Source organism: Lygodium microphyllum, chromosome 4 (genome assembly GCF_053477565.2).
Source record: "Lygodium microphyllum isolate KBCC chromosome 4, Lygodium_microphyllum_v1.1.10, whole genome shotgun sequence".
NCBI classification, from domain to species: domain Eukaryota; kingdom Viridiplantae; phylum Streptophyta; class Polypodiopsida; order Schizaeales; family Lygodiaceae; genus Lygodium; species Lygodium microphyllum.
Genome location: NC_141138.1, coordinates 181,506,830 through 181,534,253, shown reverse-complemented (window position 1 = coordinate 181,534,253; position 27,424 = coordinate 181,506,830).

Sequence of the window (27,424 nt, the reverse complement as noted above, 5' to 3'; positions counted from 1 at the left end):
TCCTGTGTGCTGACATACACCAAGTCAATCTCACCTGCTAGTACCTTCTCTCTCACAAAGTGGTAGTGTACCTCAATATGTTTTGTCCTGGCATGGAACATAGGGTTCCTAGCCAACTGTATACTGCTCATGTTGTCACAATAAATGACAACTGGACCTTCCACCTGCACATCCAAATCAGCCAATAACTTTTGCAGCCATACTACCTCACATGCTGCAACAGCAGCACCTCTATACTCAACCTCTGTACTCAACAAAGCAATTGTAGATTGCTTTTTGCTGCTCCAAGCAACTGCTGCACTACCAAGAGAGAACATGTATCCGCTGGTAGATCTTCTATCAGACATACTACCAGCCCAATCTGCATCTATGTATCCAAACACATGTACATATGTACCTGCTTCATAGAAAAGTCCATAATGTAATGTGGACTTCACATATCTCAATATGCGTCTGACTGCATCCAAATGTGGCTTTCTAGGTACTTGCATAAACTGACTCACAAGACCAACAGCGTAGCTCAAGTCTGGCCTTTTAATGGTCATGTAGATCAAACTCCCCACTATCCTCCTGAACATAGTAGGGTCTTCTATCTCATCCCCAACATCATCACTCAACTTTACATTCTGCTCCAATAGGACTGAAAGTGGTTTGCATGCTGTCATACCATACTTGGACAACATATCCAAGCCATACTGTCTTTGGGACAGCCATAAACCATCATCACATCTGATCACCTCAATGCCAAGGAAGTACCTTAGCTCACCTAAATCCTTCATCTCAAACTTCTTCTTCAAAAAGTCCTTGACTTCAGCAATCCCACTATCACTATCACCTGTAATAATCAATTCATCCACATAGATGACTATGATGACCAAATCTGCATCTCCATTTCTCACATAAAGTGAGTGATCAGCATTAGAAACATAGAAGCCAATATTGACAAGATACTCTCTAATCTTGTCACACCATGCTCTAGGTGCTTGCTTGAGCCCATAGAGTGCCTTCTTCAACCTGCACACATACGTGGGATGCTTTAAATCTTCATAACCTGTTGGCTGATCCATATACACTTCTTCCTACAAATCACCATGCAAGAAGGCATTCTTCACATCCATTTGCTGCAACCTCCAACCTTTGGCTCCTGCCAAAGCAATCACAGATCTGACAGTTGCCATCCTAGCAACTAGACTGAAGGTTTCATCATAATCTATGCCATATGTCTAGGCATAGCTTTTTGCAACCAGCCTAGCTTTGTACCTACTAATAGAACCATCTGCATTGTTCTTAATCTTATAAACCCACTTACATCCAATGGCTTTCTCGCCCTTCTGCAATGATACTAGATCCCAAGTCTTATTGGCCTCTAATGCAGCCATCTCCTCATCCATTGCTGCATCCCAATGAGCATGACCAACAACATCCTCAAAACAAGTGGGCTCAACATCCTCAACTAGTTTCACCATATAAGCATAATGGTGAGCTACATAACCTTCAAAACCAAATCTTTTAATAGGGTATCTCACCCTGCTAGACCTGCGTACCACTGGATCACTCAATGGAGTCTTTGCATTGACGCGTGCTCTCTGCACAGCTGGAGTCCTCACTGAAGGAATGCCAAGCTCATCATCCAAGCTCTCTGAGCCACTAGGGTCTCCATCAAGAACTGCATCAATGCCTTCTGACACTTTACTCTTTTCTTTGTCTTTACCTGTAGTGTTACTAGATGCACCTGAAGATGTATAGCTACTCCTTAGTCTCCCAAACCAAGGACTACCAGATAATGTCTCTGGTCCACTAAGAGTCTGTGATTCTTGCTTTTCAGCCTACATATGAGTGTCATGATCATCATCATCATCATCCAATGCATCACCACTAGATGCATACCAACTGCTCATTTCATCAAAGATGACATCCCTGCTCACTCTGAACTTACATGTGACAGGGTTATAACAGCGATACCCTTTATGCTCTAAAGAGTATCCAATAAAGACACACTTTTCAGCCTTTGGATCCAGTTTCTTCCGCAACTCATCTGGCACATGAACATATGCAATACAGCCAAACACTTTCAAGTGTGATACATCAGGCTTCTTGCCAGTAAAGCATTCTTGAGGAGTCATACCATGAACTGCAGCTATGGGAGTTCTATTCATAATATAAACAGCAGTATGAACAGCCTCAGACAAGAAATACTTAGGCATATTATTTTCAGCCAATCAAGGCATGTGCAACTTCTGCAATATGCCTGTTTTTCCTTTCTGCAACCCCATTTTGCTGTGGGGTATACCTGCATGTGTACTGTCTCTTTATCCCATGAGACCTCAGAAAATCACTGAACTCATTCGAGAGGTACTCTCCCCCTCCATGTGACCTCAAACACTTTACTTTCAAGCCTGTTTCTCTTTCAACTACAGCCTTGAAAGTTCTAAAGTGCTCAAATGCTTCACTCTTTTCCTTCATAAAATATACCCACAGTTCTCTAGAACAATCATCAATGAATGTGACAAAGTATGAACTGCCTCCAAGAGATACATTTTGTGTAGGCCCCCAAATGTTTGTATGCACAACATCAAGGATATTTCTGCTTACATCTCTATCATGTAAGAAGGGTTGTCTTGCCTGCTTACCAAACTGACATGCTTCGCATACCTTATGAAATTATGCAACTCTAAATGTAGGCAAACCTATAACCAACCCTTTGGATTGCATTAATTTCAGTCTTTGTACATTTGCATGTCCAATGCGTTTGTGCCAAATTTCAATGTCTGCAACAAACCTTTTCCTTTAGCATACATAGTAGCATTCATCGTAGGAATTCCAGTATCCAGAGTAAACATACGTCCAACTCTACTTTCCTTTGCTACCAACCTGCACTTGTCATTGAAGTCTTCTACAAAGCAGCCCTTTGCATTAAATTTGACTTGCAGCCCTTGCTCCCGACTGACACCAAGTTTTTTGTAATAGATGGCACATGTAATACATCTAAAAGACTCTTTGTCTTACCATCATGCAAGGACAAGGGAACTTTTCAATGTGTGAAATTGGGTGGCATGAATGATCACCCGTCTGCACATAACTTGCATTTTGAAAATCCTGCATCTCTCCAAACCATTCTGCATGGCTGGTCATATGATTGGATGCACCTGAATCAACATACCAAACATCATCATGTGTTCCCTTTCCTGTAACATCATTCAGCATATGCTGCATAACAAACAGACGTTCATTTTTGTCTTCATTCTGTCATCAAGACGATGCACAGTTTCCTTGTTGCAACTTACCACTGCGAATATCATCTTTCTTAGCATAACATTGGGCTGCAATATGACCCGTTTTTCCATAGTAGTTACACACAATACCAAAGTTGAACCTCTGTTCTGCCATCCACCTCTTTCTCTAAAGCTCCCCCTGCCTCTAAAGTTACCACGACCTCCTGAAACCTGCATATCTCCAAATTGCTGATTCAATCTGTTTTGTTGGTTGTCACTACCACGTCTTGTACCACAGCCTCTTGAAGAGAACCTGCCGCATCCCCTTCTTGAATTGGAGTAGAAAGCTTGGACCTGTTCACCACTTCTTTCAGATGTCTCACTCTGCATGTTGATCTCTTCAGTGATCATAAGGGAGACCAATTCATCGAAATCTGGAAATGGCTTTCTGACATATACGGAAGTTATAAAAGACTTCCAAGCCTTTTCATTGTTAAGTCCACCCAAGGTAGACGACACCAAATCATCATCATCGAGCATTGCATCAATCGCTGCCAATGCATCTGCAATGCTCCTTACCTTCAGTGCATACTCATTGATAGACATCTTCCCTTTCTTCAATGTATTCAACTCTTGCTTGAGTTGAATCTTTTGTGCCTTTGTATTTACAGAAAATATACTTTCAAGTATGGTCCAAGCTGCATATGAATTCTCTGCATTTCTAATGTGTCCCAGCATATTATTGTCAATTACTACAGACAACCAATACATGACCTTTATATCTTTTGCATTACATTCCTTCCGTGCCTTTGTCTCTTCTGCAGTTGGAGGATCACTCAGCTCCAGCTCCTTTTCTTCACCTGAAACAAACTCGTAGAGGCCTTTTCCAATAAGGAAGTTCGTGACACAGAACTTCCATGAAGGGTAGTTATTCTTGTCGAGCTTCTCAATGATGGGGCTTCCACTATTCTCTGCCATTGTCACAAAATTAATACCAACAGCAAACAAATTTTCTACAACCCTCGGCCTGTAGTGCACAGCAATACACTAGACAACCTTTTTCACTGTCTGCTTAACAATACATGCAATCTGCAGCCAATTTGTAGACAAACCTTGTGTTTACTCCTGGTAAACATATTTGAACTTACAGATCTGAAATCTGTAACCTGTGCACCCACTTTCGGTCAATACAGTCGAAGTCACAGTGTACCCTGAAACTGTTGTCCGCAACCTTACGGCTCTAAAACAGGGCCTGAAACGGCCTCAAATGCCCAAAATAACTACGGAAAAGCCCTAAAGGTTGTATCTGCAGTATAGACAGTGTTCTTCCCACACACCAAATCTCACTGCAATCTGAGATTTTTGCTCTGCCTTGCTTCCGGTGCCTCCACAGGCACTATCCAAGAGAAAGAGTGGAAGGATGGGAGACCTTACCCATGGCTTGCTTTCTCGAACCTTTCTTCTTCTCCTTCACTTCAGCCTTCAAAAGTATCCTCTCTCAGTGACGCGGCTCTGATACCATGTCAAGAATTGCGTGGTGGAGGGACTTGCTCAAGATGCTGTGCCGAACACACACAAAATGCACAAGGAGAAGCTCACTCAAGAGACAAGAAGAGAGATAGAGGCCAAAACGTTTTCTTGCTGATTTCTTCTTCTTCTTCCACACACTTTTCAATGTACACAAAGTATATATAAGATACAACATAAAGGAAAGTGGCCTACAAGTCAAACAATGCATAACCGACTACACTAGTCGACTGGTGCTATAACTATGCTAGCTGTAAATAGGTGTAACAACCTGAATATAATAAGTAATGAGCCAGTGGCCATGTGAGAGTCATAATGACCACCAATGTGCTAAGTGTAGACATGTGGACCCACCTAACCAGGCGGTCCATCCATCAATGTCCACATGTGTTGAGCTTGTCATCTCAACAATCTCTTGATAAACTGATTAGCATCCTCATTTTCAGTACCAAAGAAGGATTCATATCCAAAAGCCGCCATGCTTGACTTTTTGTGCAGGTTGGTTTCCAAACCTTACACTTCCTAACAAATAAGATCAACAAGAGATCTTCAACACGGAAGATCTTCAACACCCAAGACAACACCAGAAGATAAAGACCGAGGATCTTTCCTCAACAAAACCCATGAGACGACATCACTGAACACATGATGGAAAATTCTAGATCACTTTCTCCTTACTGAGACTTCAACTCAAAACTTAAACAATTCAAACTTTCAAGCTCAGATTCTACCACTTTTAGAGAATATCTGATGCGGAAACAACCATGGCATAGACTCTGACAACAAGAGCTTTCAGATTCACACAACTCCTATTTTTTAGGGATGGCAACCCCACGCAGCAAACTACTCCACAAAGCATGATCGCTTGAAGAAGTACAAAATTAGTTATAGGCCCACTCTGTCACTCTTCCTTCAAAGCACACATAAATACAAACCAAATACTCAGGGAATCAAAGCTTTATATGGCAAATTCTCATGCCCATTCAACTACTACAAGCATTTCACAGTTATAGACATTCCATTACTACATCAAATCCGAGTTTGCTTTGATATATCAATGGATAATCATGATGACTTCCATGGGAAACCAAGTTGGTGTTGTAGAAGCTGCTGAATTCACATGTTTCCTCATAAAATATGGAAATTGCCTCATAAAGCACAGAAACTGCTTCATAGAGCATTATACACATAACATCTCATAACTTTCTAACTAGACCTTGGATCACCAAGCTTCAAAAAAAAAGTTGTAGCTCTCTTTTCAATCTACAATTATTAAGAACAAGTCACTGTCAAATTCCTTGATCTGCTATCATGAAATAGGTCTGCACAGTCTGAAGTTATAAATTCATGCACGCTTTATACAACAAACACAACTTCTCTGTTCCAAAAGCACGATCTTGCATTGATGAAGAGTCGCGGGAGCTTTGAACTTTGAAAACTCTGATCCATTATCTTCTTGGCTGCAAATCCTTTCAGATTTCCCAATAACCTGAGCTCATGCATTCAACATTCGACCATAATACATATTCCCTCTTACATACCCAGCTCCAGATGTAGAGACCTTTCACTTCCATTCTTCTCTACTGACGAGGAGCCTCACTCAACAACTAGCACAATCACTCTCATCGTGAAGAAGAACAGCCATCTGCTGTCTTTCACTAATGTCCCTACACCAGAACTGATATGCAAACTCTCTGCCCCACAAAGCAGTAGAAGAAAACAAGAAAAAAAGGAGACTCTTATTACCATCATCTGAGAACTGAGAACTGGCATGCGCCCATTGACTTGAGCAGCTCTGCTATCCTCCTTCTTAGCTCCAATAACTTCAACTTCACGGTCTCTTTCTTCTGGAAATTTATTATTCTTCTTCTAAGCTTCAGATTTCTCCCTTTTTCAGCTTACGAGATTCTTCTTCTCCCCCTCTCTCTCTCTCTCTCTCTCTCTCTCTCTCTCTCTCTCTCTCTCTCTCTCTCTCTCTCTCTCTCTCTCTCTCTCTCTCTCTCTCTCTCTCTCTCTCTCTGCTTGTTTTGTTGTAATGTGTCCAACACTTCTCTTCTCTTTTTTCCCAAAAAGAAATATTCACATTTTTACTTTTTCCCTTAATTTTTCAAGTTGCCCATTGCTTCCCCTTAATTGCTAGATGGCAAACATGCCCCTTGCCACGTAAAATTCCACTCTGGGACTCAAAATCGGAAATGAGAACACATTTTCTTCTCTTCTTGCATGAAGTGCATGTCTCAAAACTGAAATATCTCAACCACGTGTTGAACATGCATGATACCACTTGGGATTTTCATTTATCAACCCGACTCCTGCTATGGGTAAGTGTTAGAAAGACAAACAAATGATATTTGCATGTGTTACCCCACTTGACTTCATGAAGCATCATGTCCCCAGTCGCTCATTTTCACTTACCAATGTTCAATTGAATGCTTCCACCAATCTGTTGCAGTGAGGGTAATAAGAAGCAACAAATATGTATTTCAAGTCTAGTTTTCCTATTAATTCTCTCAATAGCTTATTTCTGAAACTAGGACCTTGATCTGTCACTATTTCTAGTTGTATTCCGAATCTGCAACATATGTCCTCCATGAGGAACTGAGTTATATCCTCTTTCTTGCAATTCCTCGTAGCCTTAGCTTCTAGCCATTTGGTCATATAATCAAATGCACTAATAATGTAAGATGTCCCTGTTTTTATACCAGGAAAAGGTCCAATAAAATCCAAACCCCACTTCTCAAATGGTCCATAGGCAAAAATGGCTTTGGCAGGTTCTGGAATTAGTACCCTTTTGGCATATGACTGGCAAGCATGACAACTTTTACACCAATGAGAAACATCAACACTTAGACTAGGCCAAGTAAGTCCTGCTCTAGAAGAATTTTCCAGCTCAAAACCAAAATGACCATCACATTCTTCCTCGTGACAGGAAGATAAGCAAACAGAAATCTCAAAACTATCTAGCACCCTTCTCAGTATATTATGAATCCCTTTCATGTACAATTGATCATTTATGAGCACATATGCCCTAGCCTTTTTGATAATGGCATACCTTTTGTATTTATCAGCCAATTACTTTAACTCCCTAGTTTTTAGAAAATCTTCAATCAGGTGAAGGCTTTCCCTACCCTTATATCTACAATTATCCACCCTCATGGCAGTCACATACTGGGAAATAGCATTTTCAGCCAATTCAATAGCTCTATGGTTGTTCTCACTACCAATATGCCAAATTTCAAATTTTTGCAGTTGCCTCATGAGCCCTTTTATCTTAAATAGCCAGCCCCTCAAAATATCTTTATTGGCATTCCAAACATTTTGAACCTATTTGACAACCAACATAGCATCTTCTTTTGCAACTATCTTCTTGTATCCCAACTGAATACACTGTTTTAGGGCAGCATGTAAACTCGCATATTCAACTTCATTGTTACTTTGTATATCTTTACTTTCTTGACTTCCAAAAAAAACTTCTCGATTTTCATCATCCATAATGACAAAACCCAATCCTCCCTTTTCTAGCACTCTTCTATAACTGCCTTAAAAAAACAAGATATCATCTTTATCCTTCATCTCCTCATGAATTTATGGATGCAGAATCAGCATTCATCTTAAAACAACTGCACTTTCAACATGTTCTTTAGAAGTCAAGATATCTGCCAAGCTAGCTCTTAAAGTATCCTCCTTCAAACATGTAAATTCAGATTCTTGCAAAGCCAACAGCCACTTAGTAACTCTTGGAGCATTTTCAGCAGTTCACAAAACCTATGGAAGCAATTCGGAACCACTAAGTACTACAAGTGGTTTTTGAATCAAGTATGATTTCCATCTTTTAATTGCATATACCAGCCCCCATATAAACAATTCTTCTTCCATCCAAGCTTTTTTAGTCACTCCAATGGATCTGCTTATATAAAACACTGGCCTCATATAAGCAATCCCTTTTTCCTTCTACATTAAAATGGCTCCCACTGCATTTTCCCCAACACTGATACTAACGAAGAAAGGTTCATCCCAGTTTGGAGGCATAAGAACTAGCAAAGTGCTTACTTTTTCTTTAATCTGCAAGAATGCATCCTCCTCAACTTGCATTTAAACTAAAGGATCCCTTTGAGTTGCTTTTTTTAAAGGATATACATATTCAACGAGCATATGGAATGATCTTGATAGATACCTCAACTTGTGAACAAAGCTCATCATACCTTTTAGAGTTTTGGAGAATCCATAAGAAGTGAAGCCTCCACTTTACTAGGCTTAAGTGAAATACCATTAGTAGACACTTCATGACAGAAGAGTATCACTCTAGTTCTTGCTATTTTACATTTATCGGGGTTTAGCTGACCCCCATCCTCATCAGGTCTGTAGAAAACTTCATCCGGTTTTTGAGAGTGTAATGCCCTCGAGTTGTACACACAAAAGTCATCCATAAACACCCACAAAGATTTTCCAATGAAAGGGGAAATTTACCCAACTAAGCCATCTTGAAAAGCTAGTGTATGCATTCATCAGACCAAAGGGCATCACTCTTAAACAAAAGCATCCCCATGGGGTAATGAATGTTGTTTTCTTCTGATCTTCTTTTGGTAATCTCATTTGGAAATATCTAGAATATCCATTGCACACACTGTAAAATTCATGACTAGCCACTTGATCCAAGATCTCATCGTGCAACGGAAGAGGATAGTAGTCCCTCTTAGTAGCTGCATTAAGAGGCTTGAAATCAACACATACTCTCCACTTTACATTCTTCTTTGCTCTGATTACAACAAGAGACACCCACTCTACATCATCAATAGGATAGATAAATTTAGCATCAAGCAACTTCTCAATTTTAGCTTTAAGTATATTTTCCTAAATTGTACCAAGTGTCCTAAGTTTTTGAGCCACTGGTTTATACCCTTCTTTCAATTTGATATGGTGCATAATGTTGTTAGTACCCCTCAGTTGGTGATATTCTGTAGCAAATAGTTTTGGGTATTTCTAAAAAATGCATGAATATTCATCTTTTTCATCATTAGTCAAGTCATTTCCCAGAATATTCATAAGCTTAAGCAGTCCAACATTCATTTCATGTTGCAGATCACATGTTTCATGCATGAAGTATGTACTTCCTGTAGCAATATTTAACACTTCTTCCTCTCTTTTTGAACCCTCGATTGACAACCCAAAGAAGTCAACATCCCTAGAGAGAAGGCTAGCTTCCCATTCTGTATCTTCCTCATTATGGCAGGAATTTTTTGAATCACTACTTTCATCACCTCCAACATCACTTTCATGTCTACTTTGAATGACTGTAATATTTCCACACGAAGTATTAATGAATTTGGACCACTATATGCCCCGTGCAAAAGCAGTGCTAAGTCATCTCCCACAATGGAATAATGTCAATGGCTAAGTCCTTACCCCATGCGCAATGGAATAATGTCAGTGGCTAAGTCCTTACCCCACACACGTGATAATAAACCCCAACCGCGTTGTGCAAATAAGGCCGAGGCAAAAACCCGCAAGCCGCACGAGAACACCCTTCACGGGAAAGGCAAGTGGATAATGGATAAGAATTTTGCAAATTTTTTTATGATAACCCCTTTCCCTCATCCGATGCATGGCAGGGAGAGGGAGTGTGAGAAAGCATGAGTCATGGAGGGCATGCGGAGTGGCATGCAACCCGACTCATGAGAGGCTATCCCTCCCCCCCTTAGCCCTATTAAAAAAAACCCCTCCCTAAGCTCTAGGAAAGGGGAGAGAAGAGAGAAGAGGAGGTAGTTGTGCTGCCTGCCATCGCCGTTGTGAAGTTTGCCTGCTACAGCGCTGCTGCCGCCTACCCCACCCCCATCGCCATCATCATTATCGTCATCCTCACCTCAATCGTCACCTTCATCCCTCCTCCCCAATCATTTCCACCCAACTCCACGTCACGTTTCTCAGATAGAATTATAGAAGCTTCTAAAGTTAGGCTTCCATAAGCCTTGTGCACACGACCTTCCCCAGATTATTTACAATCACGCCTTGTAAAGAAAATTTCTGCGCAAGGGAGGGAGTAGGCAGATTTTGAGACTGATTTGCCAAAGGCTGGAGGAAGTTCATAGATCGGATAAACGAAAGAATGAGTTGCGGAGTCAAGAGTCTACGTCATCGATGGTCTCCAAACAAAAGACGTAAGGTGCACACGTGGGAGCCTCCAACCCAAGTTTACACGTGGACATCGCTACGAGTCCTCATACCCAGGTTCTTAGAAGATTAATTCCACATAAAAGGAATGCAGTAGGGACACTTAATTTTCATAGGAAGAATGCATTTAAGCATGTCTTTAATATACATAGTCGGGTTATGTAATATTTCCGCGTAATGCCTACCGTAAATATTAACTTCCCGCTCTCATCGTAAACTCGTGCAAAGATTATCACCAGTGCCAGCAGCCATACGCGGGAAATGGAGACACTCCACCTTACGAAAATAGGGTCGGGGATTGAAAACCGGCATAGCCGCGGGAAAACTCCCTCTTGGGAGGAGGATAAGGGGATAAAGGTGGAATTAGTGCAAATTTTTTTTATTATTTTCCCCCAGCCGATGTGTGGCTGGGGGAAAGGGATGGGCTAGTGAAGCATGAGGACGTGGGGGAGAAGCCATGCAACTGACCACGTGGGGAGGACCCCTCTCCCCTCCTTGGGCTATAAGAACCCCCTCTTGGGGGGAAGAGGGGGGACATGGCGGCAGAAGGCTGTGAGAGGGAGAGGCCGGACGTAAAGGCTGCCGTGAGGGGAGCTAGAGGAGGAGGGGACAGGAGGGACTGTGGGAAGGCTGTGTATGGACGGGCCTTGAGAAGGGGGACAGACGGCCGTGGGCGGACCGTGTGTTGCAGGAGGCCGCCGTGTGAAGGGGCCGGCCGTGGATGGAGGTTGCTGCTGCCGACGGGAAGGGAAGAAGGCCGCCATCGTCAGGAGCGCCGCGCTGCGCCAGCTCCCACAGCTGCCGCCAGTCCAGTTCGCCGTGAAGCCGCCCGGCTGCCTCAGTCCGCCGTTGGATTCATGCCCCCAGCTCCGACATGCCCACGTGCTGAGAGAAGCTTCTTAGAAGCTTCTCTAAAGAAGCTTCTAAGGGGGCTTCTTAAGCCCCCCTTCCCACTACCTTTTCCCCCATGAGTCTATCCACACACCCCCGGAGGCTTTGAAGAGAAGGAGGCGACACGGGAAGCCCTTCATAAGCCCATTTTATCCCGGGATTCAATTTCCCCTTTCCTTTTTGATCTCACACAAGCCATGCTCTAGGCGGGTTTTAAAGGCCCTCCCACTACATTGCCCATCGGCCTATCCACACACACCCCCGGAACTTGAAGAAAAAAGAAAGAGGCGTCGAACCTTCTTCACGATTTTCCATAGGCCTCTAGGCTCAGATCTTGTAGAGAAGAAGAGGGGTCCTCAACACCTTTCCACAATATCATTAACCCTCGGGATTTTGGAAGAGTAAAAGAGGAAGACTATAAAGGTCCTTCCCCACCAATCCCCCCAAGGCCGGTCCTTGGATTTTTGGAAGAAGAAGAAGAACTCTAAAGGCCCATTCTTGCAAGGCCCATTCGCAAGAGCCCTTTTTTCCGCGGACATCATCGTAAGGCCCACACAATCCTTCCTAAAACCAGAATTTCAAGGTGGATTAAAGCTCTCAAATCTCCATTGTCAAGGGGATCTCATAAGAACCCTAAGGCCTTCCCAAGGCAAATTCCGCAAGTCGGAACTTCGGACAAGGAAGCCATATATCAAAGAGAGTTGCGCATACAAGGGAGGCGGGCCAAGGTCATAAGATTGCAAGCCAAGGCCAAAAGTTGAAATCCACAAAGGCTAACTGGAGATCGAATTCGCGATGGTCTCTAAAAAGATCACAAGGTGCGATGCGGGAGGTTCACCCCGAGCATACGTGGATATTTCCCAGAGTCCGCAAGTCCAGGTTTTATCTATTTGGATTCCACACAAAAGTATTGAATTATTCACGATAACTTCACGGATTAGAGGCACTCATGCATGTCAATTGCAACTAGTTAAGTTAAATGCAATTGGGACATGAATTGGCTATTTGAACATTATTAGAAATAGCTTAAGATATGGAAATTGATCATTGGTACGTTCAAAGGAATGAATGAAAAGAGCATAAGGTGTCTATGCATTTGTAGGACCTTATTAGCAAGTTTCCTTTTGTGCATTCAAAAGTGACGAGCCAAGGACAACTGTTGCCTCATCACAAGGTTGAAATTATTGAGGTACACCTTTTTACTAGGCATGGAAAGATTAATGGCATGTCCCATTTTTAGATAAATCTTCCTTGTAATGATTCATGAAGAAAAGTTAACACCCATAAGATGTTATTCGAAGAGGAATAGAAGGGCATAAACATGATCTATGGACTTGCATGTGGCATGATTATTTGATGTAAATCCTAGTAGGACCTAGGAAAGTTAGTGTCCGGATTATCAGGAATTTTTGCTTTGCCAAGGAAAGATGGGGTTATTGTGAACCATGTGATGCGTTGAAGCAGTGAATCGCATGTTTACACGTATTGGTGTAGTTGTAACTATTGTTCTCCATTAGATCTAGTTTATTACCTTTGGAAAAGACTCATCCTTGTCGCATGACAAGTATATTGTGTCGTCTAAATCACATAAACCACAGGAAATTCATTTGGACATGATTGAGTCGATATGATAGGAATCCTAAGTGTTAACTAGGGTTTAGTGCAATAATAATTCGACCTAGTTTTAGACAAAAACCGTGAATCTAAAGATCCTACACACGTTCACAAAATGTCGAAGCAGTGGGATGTTTATGCATGAAATGATCTAAGGCTTTATCCTAAGGATCATGATGAAACTCCGACGGAGTTGCATATTTCTAGAACCATGGGCCTACATAATAAGGAATGGGTTGGAGGATACCCTAAACCCTGCTACTCGGCTGGAGGTAAATTCCGTGACCGGAAAACGCTAAGCAATGGGTGGGATGATCCCGTGAAATTAGAAGCAGTACATGTGCAATTAAGATGCAACATTGTAGTATAGACTTGAGACTTGTCCACAAGAGAGTTTTGTCATCTCTCGAAAAATGAGGTTGGCAAGTTATTGAAGGAATTTAACAAGAGGATGACTAATCATCCTGTTACTCACTTTTCTTGGGGATAAATTGCCAAGGAAAAGGAAAGTTAGGTATTTGAAAATGACCAGACAATAAACTGAAGCGACATGGTCGCTGGAACCTACCACAACTAAACACTAAAGTATGGGTAGGGTATGACCCTAACCCAAGAATGATAGGAATCTTGCCAAGTTGCAATTGATTCCGGATCGAATGCGGGTTGCATTCGGAGAAAAGAAGTCACTCCTTAACAGTTGCCAGCTAAACGACCATTGAAATTGATTGTGCTTGTAACAGTTTAGAAAGGACTGTTTGCATTGTTTGCTCAATGAACTAAAGGATGAAAATATATCTAAAGCTTCAGGTTGGTGCCTGAGAGGCAGCTTCAGTTACCCCCAACTGCCTGCTTGACCCTAACCAAGGGGGTTGTTAACCGCGCCGGGAACGTGGACCGAACCCGCCGTGAGAGGTCTCTCCGTTGAGCGCTACTTGGAGCAGGAGGACGCTTGGGTGCCAGAGGGGGCTCTGGCCGTAAATCCCTCGCCTTCCGGGCCCTGCACAAGAGGCTAACGTGACTCGGGATTGGATCTCGAGGCCCGCATACTAGTCTACGGGCGGAAACTTGGGTTAGTAATCACTGAAGGATTACTGGATAGCCTTCGGGCGGATTATGAATGCGCCTATGGGCGGGAACTCCTTGTATTGCAAAGATAAAAGGATTAAATGATAACAAAGAAGTTGTTTGACATTGTTTTCTTTATGTCCTGTGATAAGATTACGTGAAGGAACCAGTGCTTAACAGGGTTAATCAAGGAAGCTGTTTGTTATATGTCAAACTAATGTGGTAGGTAATTACATAACTAAAACAAACCGAGGAAAGTGCGGAGGATGGACCATGGGTCTGTCCTATGGAAGGGTGGTCCCGGTTAGCCGGGAACTTTTCTCAAAGTCTTCGACGAGCAGCAGGTTAATCTTCAGCATCAAAGCGAATAACGAGGATGATGACCTAGACTTACATCCTACCCGATTTACGCTGTTTTAGGGGAACGGAATGGGACCATGCCTTATGGCAGAGAGGTCGAGCCTTGCGTCCCTCTCGTTTCCCATTCTCCTTGAACCAAGTGCAGCGTGAATCCGCTTCGGACCTGGCTTTTCTGCGTAAAGTAGTTCGCTCGGGTCTGACGCTAGTTGTTGCTAGCTAATGACCAAACAGGAAAAACCAAACTCAGGTCGATCCTAAGTGGGAACGGCCAGGATACTTCCGCTACGTGGCAGACTCGGAAAGACCTAGATTGCAAAACCCGTAACATTCCATGGGAGTGCCGGGCGGAGCTTTCTAGACATCCTTCCCGATGGATTGCTAAGACGTGTCCGGAATGATTCTAGCGGACACGTTACAGGTTAAATCCATTTGGAAATTTTAAACGCAATTATCCATTCATTATGAAGATTAGTGCATGTCATGCCTTTAAAAGATGCTTGCACTTCCAGGTTGCAATATCCTTGCATGTATAATGCATAAATTAGATGAGGGATCGTGCTAAGAAGGATAGGGCTTGTCGCATGTTGCACTTATGATTTAAATCCATGGACATGATTCGTATAAATGTTAATTTGAATGTTGTCCAAGAATTGCATAGCATGAAAAGGAAACCATGAACTTGCCTGTTGCATGCAAGGATGCGTGCATTTTAAGTTGGATTAATTGTTGTAGAATGGATTAAGTCAACAATAGTCGAATGACATTCGTCATGCATAAACTTCTTTATCGAAGTTGTTTTACAAAAAGATGCATTTCATATTAAACCATGAATTCAATGCATTGGAAAAAGGGTTTATAGGTATAGTTTTTGTTGAAACTCAACATAGGTTTCTATACGAGTTGGTCCTAAATTGTCAATCATTAAAGCTTGGTTCCATTGCATCATTATAGATTTTAGCAAGGAAAAGAAATGGTCAATTGCAAACCCTATAGTTGCATTGAAGGAAAAATCTATGATTCCCATACTTACACGGAATTTTGTATCTTGAATTTATTTATTTGCATCTCTTAGGAAAAGTATTTGCATCGCTCTAAGAGAAGATCATTCTTGTCGCAAGACCATTAGATCGTTTTAGGTAAATCGCTTCTAATGGCATAACCCTCAAGGGATTCATAAAAGCATAACTAGTCGATACGACAAACACTTCAAAGTGTTAGGTAGGGTTTAGTACATTAAAAATTCAGCCTAGTATCGCACTTGGGACGCCAAGTCAAGACTTTTGATCCCAAAGGTCCTACCCACATTCACGGAATGTTAGGGTTAGCTAAAGTACAAGAATGATCTAGGGTTTTAGCCTAAGGATCATTTGGTCAAATACTAGACTTCCATTGAGTTTAGAAACCCTAGGGCGAAATGTTATTGGCCTAGTAAGGTTAGGGTTGGGTTGGGTCAAGAGGACTCCCAAACCGTACATCCTGACTAAACATATTTCTTGACCAAGGAACGTCATTTGATGGGAGAAACAATCCCACAAGTTAGATGAGACATTTGTCTCATGCAACAAGTTGCAATATCTCATGGCTTTGTGTTTAAGTCACAAGATAGATTTGCCACTCTTTAGAACAAGGGTTGGTAGGATCTAAGTACAAGTTAATTTACAAGAGGATGAGTAGTCATCCTGCAATATCACCTTCTGTGAGGCTGAGTTGCCAAGTTAGGTTAACTATGAATTGCCTAGCAAGAAATTGACCAATCAAGTTGGGGCGACGAGATTGCCCAAGATTTACTGTCTTAGTTTAAGGAACCTAAGGTGTTTGTTAATTTGGGTTAACAGGGTATAAACCCTAACCTAAGGATAAAAGGGTAAACAAACAAAGCCTTGGGGATTGTTCCAAGTCGCAATTGATCCTCCCGGATCGAATGTTGGATGCATTCGAAGAGAAGGATTCATACCTTAGCAGTTGGCCAAAGAAATGACCACTAGATTGATTGTGTTTGTACAGTTAGGAGCACTGTTTGTACTTCTTTGCTCAATGAACTAAATATGGAAAAATAATTAATGCTTCAGGTTGAAGGCCTGAAGGGAGAGGCAGCATCAGTTACCCCCGACTGTCTGCTTGACCCTAACCAAGGGGGTTGTTAGCCGCGCCGGGAACATGGACCAAACCCGCCTCGAGAGGTCTCTCCATGGGTGCTACTTGGAGTAGGAGGATGCTTGGGTGCCAGGGGGGCTCTGGCCGTAAATCCCTTGCCTTTGTGTCCTGCACAAGAGGCCGACGTGACTCGAGATTGGATCTCGAGGCCCGCATACTAGTCTACGGGCAAAAACTTGGAATAGCGATCCCTGAGGATTGCTAGATTGCCTTCGGGCGAATTTATGGATTAGCCTTCGGGTGGATTATGGAAAGCCTTCGGGCGAATTTATGGATTAGCCTTCCGGCTGGATTATATGATGTATTCCAAGACTGATAAATAAGATCAATTGTTGAAAAGGAACTTGCTTGACATTGTTTTTCTATGTTAGTGCTAAGATTACGTGAAGGAATCGGTGACTAATTGGCTAATTAAGGAAGCTGTTTTATGTGTGTCCAACTAAATGTGGTAGGTAAGTAGAAAAATAAAGAAACTCTGAGGAAAGTGTGGTGGATGTGGCCATGGGTCCGTCCTACGGATGGGTGGTCCCGATTGGCCGGGAACTTTTCTTGAAGGAAATTGACAGCAAGGAACAATGACCTAGAATCTAGGATACTAGAGTCCCAATTTATGTTGTTTTTTAGGGGAACGGAATGGGACTATGCCTTACGGGCAGAGAGGTCGAGCCTTGCATCCCTCTTGTTTCCCATTCTCCTTGAAGCAAGTGTAGTATGAATCCGCTTCGACCCTGATGTTTCTGCGTAAAGTTGTTCGCCTAGGAATTTGACCCTTAGGGAAACCTTGATTTAGGTTGGTCCTAAGTGGGAATAGCCGGAATGCTTCCACTTCGTGGTAGACTCGGGAAGACCTAGATCACAAACCCCGTGACATTCCATGGGAGTACCGGGCGGCGCTTTCTGGACTCTCTTCCCAATGGGCTACTAAGACGTGTCCTACAAGTCAACAGGTGGACACGTTACAGTTGGTATCAGAGCGAACCAACGAGGAACTAATATTTACAAGAAAACTTAATGAGGTGAAGTAGAGAAAATGTTGCTATTAAGAACATTTCCTTACTTACTTATCAATGTTGACTTGCAAAGTCGCGAAGCATGGAACAGATTCTTGGTGTTCCAGGTTATGTTTATGACTGTGATACGTGCTTTGGATTATCAACGGAGGATCGACATGATGAATATCCTAGACCACATCTACAATCCTTCAACCCTGTACGTGAAACAGAGATGGACGGGTGATTCAGGAATCTATTACATAGCTGCCCACTGATTTGCATACCTTCGAACCAACTTAAAGAGAATCAAGTGGTTGGAGGACTTAAAGATCGTGAAGCTATTCATTTTTGTTGAAGCTCACGCAAACGCAACCCTACATGTCATCGATTGGAAAGTCAAGTAGAACACATACACACATATGTGTACGAAAAAGTAACTCGAATAATCCCTGCTGAGAGGATCAAGGTGTTGGGACGTTATGAAAAGAACAAGTATCAAAGGAAAGGATACCCTAATCTTCCTATGACCTATCGATTCCTGAAAATCCATGACCCCAATCCATACTATTACTGAGTTCCCGTAGCTGGATGTAACACAATCTTATTCTCCCCGAACTGATGTACCAGCTTGTTTCAATTTCCCAAAAATGATTGTACTCAAAAGGGCTATGCCCATATGAATGAAATAGACTTTTTTTATCAATGATTGCCTTGACTATGAGTATTGATAAAGAAGATAAGTGATTAGGTCACTTGGCTGAAAGCTGAATTGGGCATGTAATGCTATGTGAGATTCCTATTGGGTGGAAAGTCAACTTCGGTCAGATCCAGGGTTATGAACCTAGGTATCCATGAGTGTTTGCTCAGAATGGATTGGCTTAAACCTAATGATGCTCACATTCACTGTGGAAAGGGCCAAGTTTCCTTTCAAAATTGTGAAGGGGAATTGGTCACAACTCAAGGTAAGCCAAGAATTCAACTGGCCAAAGCATCTTGGATAATAAAAGGAGTTAGAAAAGGGCTACCTGTCTGTTTGATTAAGCTAAATAAGCTAGATCAGAATCAGGAGTATAGGGAAGAACCTTCTTGGCTAAAGGAGTATGCAGACATATTTCCTGAAGAGCTGATAGATCTTCCTCCTCAAAGGGAAGTGATCACGAAATCAAGCTAGTACTAGGAGCTGCACCAATCGCAAAGAGACCATATAGAATGTCCATCCCGGAAGCGATTGAGCTAAAGGAGCAACTCACGGAACTGTTAGATCAAGGCTACATCCATCCTAGTAGTTCACCATGGGGAGCTCCAGTGCTATTCCAGAAGAAGAAAGATGGAATGCTTCAGCTATGTATTGATTACAGAGGATTGAATCAATCAACCATTAAGAACAAATATCCTATTCCTAGAATAGATAAACTTCTTGACCCCATCTTCAAGGTGCAAAGATCTTCTCCAAGATTGATCTCAGGTGTGGATACTATCAGATAAGGATCAAGGAATAAGATATCCCAAAGATGGCATTCATCACAAGATATGGATACTTTGAGTTCTTGGTCATGTCATTCGGACTGACGAATGCACCTGCTACCTTCAACAGGCTAATGGAGGCTACCTTCAACCTGCTACCTTCAACAAGATTTATGCCAAAAAGAATAAGTGTGTGTTTTTCAAATGACAAATTGAATATCTGGGATTCATAGTATCAGCTAAAGGAATTTCACTGGATTCGACCAATGTCAGAGACATTTTGGAATGGCCAGCACCAACAACTGTCAAAGAAATACGCAGTTTTCTTGGATTGACAGGATGGTATAGGGTCTTTATCAAAGACTATGGTTTGATTGCAGCACTACTCACCGATCTATTGAAGAAGCAAACATCAATTGTATGGTCAACTCCTGAACAATCTAGCTTTGATAAACTAAAGCAAAGCTTGGTATCAGCACCTATCCTGAAACTTCCAAACCTTAGTAAGGAGTTCAAAGTAATAAACTGATGCTAGCACACTTGCCTTAGGATGTGTGCTTATGCATGAAGGTCATCCTGTAGCATACTCTTCAAGAAAAATGAAGAGCCATGAGAGGAATTATGCTACCCACAATTTGGAGCTGCTAGTTGTCATCCATGCTCTCAAGCTTTGGAGACACTACTTACTGGGTAACAAGTTTACCCTAGTGATGGATCATAAAATTCTTAAATGGATCTTTACCCAAAATGAGCTCAACATGAGGCAACGTCGATGGATTGAAGTGCTGGAAGAATATGATTTTGAGATCAAATACCGGCCTGGAAAGGAGAATGTAGTTGCCGATGCACTCAGTCACAAGGCATTTCTGAATTCTTTGATTTTACAAGATCCATCAACAGCCAGATCTCTAGCCACAAAGGTATCCATGCCAAACAACCCAATATTTGAGCTAGCTAAAGAAGAGGCATGCCATGATCCAACCTATTAGAAGATGCTAAGGGAGATCCCTATCAAGGATCAAGATCCAAAGCTACAAGCAAAGTATCTAGAATTCTCTATCAATAGTGGACTTGTCTACTATAGAACAAGATTATGTATACCGGCAAGCCAGTCACTCAAACAGAAGATACTTTGGGAAGCTCATGACTCCCCATTTTTAGGACATCCTGGCTAGCCAAGACCCTCAATACAGTCAGAAAGAGCTATTATTGGGAAAGGCTTAAGGGTGGCATTCTCAAATCTGTCACTGAATGTTTGTCTTGTCAATGTGTTAAGGCTGAACATGTCAAAATGCCACGGAAGTTGCAACCACTTGACATTCCCCAAATGAAATGGGAATTCATTAGTATGGATTTTGTTGTTGGCCTGCCCCAAGTTCAAGGAGGATACAACTCCATTATGGTTGTGGTTGATATGCTCACCAAGGTTGCACACCTTATTCCTATTAAGACAAACTATAAAGCCTTAGACATTGCAAGGTTATTTATCAAGGAGATATTCAAACTGCATGGGTTTCCCAAAAGAATCATTAGTGATCGTGACTCTCTCTTCACATCATATTTCTGGAGGGCTATCTTCAAAGCCATTGGGACTCAACTCTGTTTCAGTACAGCTTACCATCCCCAAACCGATGGTCAAATGGAGTGAGTCAACCAAGTTATTGAGGATATGCTAAGGGCACACTGCTGCCATGAACCCAAAAAGTGGATTCAATATTTGCCATTGGTTGAGTTTGCCTACAGTGCTTCCTACCAACAAAGCATTCAGATGACCCCTTTTCAAGCATTGTATGGGCACAATTGTTGAAGTCCTTAAAATTTCTCGGATCCAACCTTAAGGGTTGAAGCTTCAAAGAAGATGTTGGAATATATGAATGACCAAATCAAGTCAATAAGTTAAGACATCCAAGCTGCCAAGGATAGACAGAAGGCTTACGTGGATTTGAAACGTCAAGATAGATCCTTCGTTGAAGGTGATATGGTCTTCATTCGTGTACGCCCAAAGACGAGTTCCCTATCCTTAGGTGAATGCAAGAAGCTAAGTCCAAGGTATTGTGGACCTTACAAGATCCTCAAGTGCTTAGGGCCTAATTCTTATAGACTACAACTCCCTGAAAACCTAAAAGTTCATAATGTATTCCATATCAGTCTACTAAAGAAGTATGTACCTAACCCTAGTCATGTGCTTGATGATCAACAAGTTGTAATGCCTAGCCAAGGAGTCCTTGACCTACAGCGTGATAGGATCTTAGATGTTAGGGAGAGGCATTTGAGATCCAGGACCTTGAGAGAATATCTCGTCCAGTGGAAAGATTATCCCGAAGAGGATGCCACTTAGATGGTGAAAGTACTCTCAACCACCATTTCTTCTCGAGATGAGGACATCTCAATTCCTCTAAGGGGGAGAGAATGTAATATTTCCACACAAAATATTAATGAATTTTGACCACTACACGCCCTGCGCAAAAGTAGTGCTAAGTCATCTCCCGTAACGGAATAATGTCAGTGGCTAAGTCCTTACCCCACGCGCACGATATAAACCCCAATCACGTTATGAAAATAAGGCCAAGGCAAAAACCCGCAAGCCACACAAGAACACCCTTCATGGGAAAGGCAAGTGGATAATGGATATGAATTTTGCAAATTTTTTTATGATAACCCCCTCCCCTCAGTCGATGCATGGCAGGGAGAGGGAGTGTGAGAAAGCATGAGTCGTGGAGGGCATGGGGAGTGGCATGCAGCCCGACTCATGAGAGGCTATCCCTCCCCCCCTTAGCCCTATAAAACCACCCCCTCCCCAAGCTCCAGGAAAGGGGAGAGAGGAGAGAAGAGGAGGCAATCGTGCTGCCTGCCATCGCCGCCGTGAAGTCCGCCTGCTGCAGCGCTGCTGTCACCTACCCCACCCCCATTGCCATCATCATTATCGTCTTCCTCACCTCAATCGTCGCCTTCATCCCTCCTCCCCAATCATTTCCACCCAACTCTAGGTCACGTTTCTGAGACAGGATTATAGAAGCTTCTAAAGTTAGGGTTCCATAAGCCTTATGCACACGGCCTCCAAACAATGAGTTTTAAGGAAAGAATGAGTTGCGGAGTCAAGAGTCTACGTCATCGATGGCCTCCAAACAAAAGACGCAAGGTGCACACGTGGGAGCCTCCAACCCAAGTTTACACGTGGACATCGCTAGGAGTCCTCATACCCAGGTTCTTAGAAGATTAATTCCACATAAAAGGAATGCACTAGGGACACTTAATTTTCGTGGGAAGAATGAATTTAAGCATGTCTTTAATATACATAGTCGGGTTAAATCCATTTGGAAATTTTAAACGCAATTATCCATTCGTTATGAAGCTCAGCGCATGTCATGCCTTTAAAAGATGCTTGCACTTCCAGGTTGCAATGTCCTTGCATGTATAATGCATAAATTAGATGAGGCATCGTGCTAAGAAGGATATGGCTTGTCGCATGTTGCACTTATGATTTAAATCCATGGACATGATTCGTATAAATGTTAATTTGAATGTTGTCCAAGAATTGCATGGCATGAAAAGGAAACCATGAACTTGCCTGTTGCATGCAAGGATGCGTGCATTTTAAGTTGGATTAAATTGTCGTAGAACGGATTAAGTCAACAATAGTTGTATGACATTTGTCATGCATAAACTTCTTTATCAAAGTTGTTTTAGAAAAAGATGCATTTCATATTAAACCATGAATTCAATGCATTGGACAAAGGGTTTATAGGTATAGTTTTTGTTGAAACTCAACGTAGGTTTCTATACGAGTTAGTCCTAAATTGTCAATCATTAAAGCTTGGTTTCGTTGCATCATTATAGATTTTAGCAAGGAAAAGAAATGATCAATTCCAAACCCTATAGTTGCATTGAAGGAAAAGTCTATGATTCGCATACTTACATGGAATGTTGTATCTTGAATTTATTTATTTGCATCTCTTAAGAAAAGTATTTGCATTGCTTTAAGCGAAGATCATTCTCGTTGCAAGACAATTAGATCATTTTAGGTAAATCGCTTGTAATGGCACAACCTTCAAAGGATTCGTAAAAGCATAACTAGTCGGTATGGCAAACACTTCAAAGTGCTAGGTAGGGTTTAGTACGTTAAAAATTCAGCCTAGTATTGCACTTGGGACGCCAAGTCAAGACTTTTGATCCCAAAGGTCCTACCCACATTCACAGAATGTTAGGGTTAGCTAAAATGCAAGAATGATCTAGGGTTTTATCCTAAGGATCATTTGGTCAAATACTAGACTTCCGTTGAGTTTAGAAACCCTAGGGCGAAACATTATTGGCCTAGTAAGGTTAGGGTTGGGTTGGGTCAAGACGACTCCAAAACCCTACATCTTGACTAAACACATTTCTTGACCAAGGAATGTCGTTTGATGGGAGAAACAACCCACAAGTTAGATTCGACATTTGTCTCATGGAACAAGTTGCAACGTCGCATGGCTTTGTGTTTAAGTCACAAGATAGATTTTCCACTCTTTAGAACAAGGGTTGGTAGGATCTAAGTACGAGTTAATTTGCAAGAGGATAAGTAGTCATCCTGCTACATCACCTTCTGTGAGGCTGAGTTGCCAAGTTAGAATTTGCCTAGCAAGAAATTGACGAATCAAGTTGGGGCGACAAGGTTGCCCAAGATTTACTGTCTTAGTTTAAGGAACCTAAGGTGTTTGTTAATTTGGGTTAACAGGGTATAAACCCTAACCCAAGGATAAAAGGGTAACCAAACAAACCCTTGGGGATCGTACCAAGTCGTAATTGATCCCGGATCAAATGCTGGATGCATTCGAAGAGAAGGATTCGCACCTTAGTAGTTTGCCAAACAAATAACCAATGGATTGATTGTGTTTGTACAGTTAGGAGCACTATTTGTACTTCTTTGCTCAATGAGCTAAAGATGGAAAAATAATTAATGCTTCACGTTGAAGGCCTGAAGGGAGAGGCAGCATCAGTTAACCCTGACTGTCTGCCTGACCCTAACCAAGGGGGCCGTTAGCCGCGCCGGGAATGTGGACCGAACCCGTCGCGAGAGGCCTCTCCGTGGATGCTACTTGGAGCAGGAGGATGCTTGGGTACCAGGGGGGCTCTGGTCATAAATCCCTTGCCTCCGGATCCTGCACAGGAGGCCGACGTGACTCGAGATTGGATCTCGATGCCCGCATACTAGTCTATGGGTGAAAACTTGGAATAGCGATCCCTGAGGATTGCTGGATTTCCTTCGGGTGGATTATGGATTGCCTTCAGGCGGATTATGGATTGCCTTTGGGCGGATTATGGATAGCCTTCGGGCGGATTTATGGATTAGCCTTCGGGCTAGATTATATGATGTATTCCAAGACTGATAAATAAGATCAATTGTTGAAATGGAGCTTGCTTGACATTGCTTTTCTATGTCAGTGCTAAGATTACGTGAAGGAACCGGTGACTAATTGGCTAATCAAGGAAGCTGTTTTATGCGTGTCCAACCAAATGTGGTAGGTAATTGGACAACTAAACCAACTCTGAGGAAAGTGCGGTGGATGTGGCCATGGGTCCGTCCTACGGATGGGTTGTCCCGCTTGGCCGGGAACTTTTCTCGAAGGAAATTGACAGCAAGGAACGATGACCTAGAATCTAGGATACTCATTAGGGGAGTTTTGAGGTCTCGAAAATGCCCTAAGAGATCCTAGAGAGAGAAAATAATTTAAGAAATAAAATCATTTTATAAAAAATTTAAAAGGTTTATATTTTGATAAGTTAAAATATCAAAATTCGTTAATAATTCATTGTCCTGATATTCTCGTGGTCACATCAAACCTAGAAATCTAGGTCGCCATAAAGTTGGCAAAGGTTGTCATAATGAAGATCTTACCTCTCCTCATTAAAGTGAAAACTAATATTCAATTTGAATTTTGGTGGATACTCGATTGCCTCTCTCCATCGTTTCTCTCTTCTTTTTTTCTCCTCCTTAGTAGTCTCTTCTTTGTTTTCGTTCTTGCTTCTAATCATATCCTTAGCTATGGATCAATCACTCAATGATCTCTGTAACTCACCTATGGATCAATCATCCAATGATCTCTGTAGCTCTCATAAAAGACCTCTCTATCATCTTCATATTGAGTTGGATAGTGAGTATGAACCAATAAGAAAGAGAATAAAATCTATCACGGTTACAGAGTCTATGAAACATATACTTAGGTTTGAAGGAAAGAAGAATATTGATCTTTGGTTAGATGGAAAGCTATATCCCAAAGATCCTAGCAGAAATAGCACTCCTCCTTTCTATAATAGCTCATCATTAATGAGGTTTATTGGTGATGGCTACAATGGATTTTTAGGTTATATACTTAACCTTGTTGTAGAAAAGGATATCCTTGGACTAGAGAATCATCTTTTGATGAAACACAATATAGAGTTGTTGCAAAAGCTAGAGGATTGTCAACAAAAAATTCATTCATTGGAAAAGCGTATCAAAGCTTATCAATGAAAGCAAACTTTATTAGGCCTTCGAAATCGACAAAGAGCTCTTAAAAATATTGAGAATCTCAAACGAGGAGGAGGAGGCTGTGGTAAAAGAATCCAAGCAGCAAGGTATATTTTTTTTCACTTTGAAAATCTTAAATATGGCTTTATTTAAATTACTTGCATTGATTTGTGATGTTAATTTTGCTTAGATCTCTTCTACAACCAAATGCAAGTGAAAGAGATTCTTTAAAAGCAACTCAGTTTTATTATCATCTTCTTCCTTCAGTAGTTTCAAAGGATATTTTGGAGAAGAAGAAATTTAAAAAGGCCAAGAAACAATGCTTGGAGTCATTTGTAAAGGATCATTATTTGGATTCTGAGTTAGTACAGAAGACACTGGATAGTATTGGTATCAATTGAGATGCTTATATGCAACTTTTCCAGCTTTTACAATCAAATATGAAGCAAGGACAGGTACGCAATTGCATACTTCCGAAGCCATTTGTGGTTATGACTATCAGACAGAGAGTTAATAACAAAGTGATGGGGATTCTAGGTGAGGCTTTTCATATCAAGGCTACCTTCAAGGGCAAGAAAAAGGAGGTTACATTCAATGAATTTAACAATATTTTCCTTGACTTGCCCATCCTACAATGCTTAATGAGATTCTAAAATGTAAAAAATTGGAGAGAATCTCTATCACCTTGATGACTAGGGCACTTTTGTCAGGTCATTGCAATCACTCAACATCATTTAGTGTTCAATGTGAATATAACATCTGGTGGCTAGGAGCATTTGAGATAGATACTGAGAATTTTGATATATTATATTGGGTTTTTCATCAAACATCAATACCTAATGTTATTCAAAGGCAACAAGCAGGAGAAGAGCTATTTGTTGAAGGATTTGGGAATTACAGGATTGAGTGGCACATAGCCGGTGACCTAAAGACACTCAAATGTATGTATAATGTATCAAAGGGAGGCAACTCGAGATCTCCTTGCTTATACTGCATGTCGCCAGCTATAGAGTTAAACTTAAGCAATTGGAATAGAGCTTCCTCTAGGCACAATAAGGTTCCACAGTTTAAACCAGTATTGGACATTCCTTTAGTGGATGCCCATATTTGTACACTTCATGCACTTTGCAGGATAATTGAAAATCTTGTTCATCTCTATATAGGATTTGCATGGAAGTTGAAGCCATTATCAACTAGAACAGATGCTATAACAAAGGTTGAAAATTTTCTCTCTGCAATTGGTTTGCATGGTGGCAATTTTGTTATTGAACCAGAGCTTCAAAAGTCTAAGGATGGTAATTGTGTCCCAAAAAAACCATCTATTGGTGGAGTGAAGGCTAGAAGTTTTCTAGGCTTTCATGGGAGACTTGGCAAGATAAACTCGAGAAATGGTGGCTCAATTACTAAATTTAATAAGTGGAAATCCCTACATAATGCAGTTAAGGATCACAATGATAATGGACAAGCTCGGAATAGAAAATTTAAAGTTTGGG